Genomic DNA, 322 nt, shown 5'->3' with positions numbered 1-322 from the left:
GCTATAGGGGCTTCTACAGGCGTTTGGGGGGGCTATAAGGGTTCTGTGCGCGTCCCTACGGGGCTGTAAAGCTGCGGTGGGGCCCCCTGTGGGGTTGTATACGTTCCCCTGAGAGTCTTTATGGGCTATAGGGGCTCCTATGGGGTTACAGGGGCTCTTTGGGGGTCCCTATGGGGCCATAGGGGCCCGGTGGGGTTCCTAAGGGGTTATGGGGGGGGGCCTGTGGGGTTTCCTGTAGGATCTGTGTAGAAATATAGGGGTTCTTATGGGGAAGGAGCCTTGTGAGGTCTATAGGAGTTTCTATGGGGCTATAGGAGCCTTT

This window comes from Egretta garzetta, unplaced genomic scaffold, assembly GCF_000687185.1.
Source record: "Egretta garzetta isolate BGI_Z169 unplaced genomic scaffold, ASM68718v1 scaffold961, whole genome shotgun sequence".
NCBI lineage: Eukaryota > Metazoa > Chordata > Aves > Pelecaniformes > Ardeidae > Egretta > Egretta garzetta.
Note: the sequence above shows the minus strand (reverse complement) of the source record.